The sequence below is a fragment of the Aplysia californica genome, unplaced genomic scaffold (genome assembly GCF_000002075.1).
Source record: "Aplysia californica isolate F4 #8 unplaced genomic scaffold, AplCal3.0 scaffold00604, whole genome shotgun sequence".
Classification (NCBI taxonomy): domain Eukaryota; kingdom Metazoa; phylum Mollusca; class Gastropoda; order Aplysiida; family Aplysiidae; genus Aplysia; species Aplysia californica.
In genome coordinates this window covers 44,846-45,921 of record NW_004797874.1, presented here as the reverse complement: position 1 = coordinate 45,921, position 1,076 = coordinate 44,846, and positions in this window count along the sequence as shown.

Sequence of the window (1,076 nt, the reverse complement as noted above, 5' to 3'; positions counted from 1 at the left end):
ATCATCATCATCATCATCATCATCATCATCCTCCTCCTCCTCCTCCTCATCATCATCATCACCATCATCATCATCATCACCATCATCGTCATTATAATCAATGTTCCTGGAAGCATACAATAATTGTTCCGATCGTGATTAAGATCGCCATCAGAGAAGATCCTCAGTCCTTTCTCTCCAAACAAAGTCCTATCCACCAAATGTGAGCCAATAACAACAGTATTTACACAGTCATCACACTGTTAGAATAGAGAACGGGAACCGAGCAGAACAGCACAGTGTGCACACACAGAATTTGCTGGAACTGCTAACAAACTGTAAAACACACGGTAATCACACAAACTGTACCGCATAATTATGACACAAACTGTACCACATAATTATGACAAACTGTACCACATAATTATGACCCAAATTGTACCACATAATTAGGACAAACTGTACCACATAATTAGGACCCAAAATGTACCAAATAATAAATTTATGACAAACTGTACCGCATAATTATGACAAACTCTACCACATAGTTATGACACAGACTGTACCACATAATTATGGCAAACTGTACCACAAAATTATGATAAAGTATACCACATATAACTATGACAAACTGTACCACATAATTATGACAAACTGTACCACATAATTAGGACAAAGTGTACTACATAATTATGACAAACTGTACCTCATAATTATGACAAAGTGTACCACATAATTATGACAAAGTGTACCACATAATTATGACAAAGTGTACCACATAATTATGACAAACTGTACCACATAATTATGACAAACTGTATCACGTAATTATGACAAACTGTATCACGTAATTATGACAAAGTGTACCATGTAATTATGACACGGCTAAGTGTCGGAATACCTGACCCCGCTAAAGATCTACATTTTTCAAAAGAACAATAAGAAAAATACCAGGATCACAAAAAAATGACTGTGCATGTTTGTGCGTGCGGGCATGCACTCGCGCGCGCATGTGTGCGTGTGTGTGTGTGTATGTGTGTGTGTATGTGTGTGTATGTGTGTATGTGTGTGTGTATGTGTGTGTGTGTGTGTGTGTG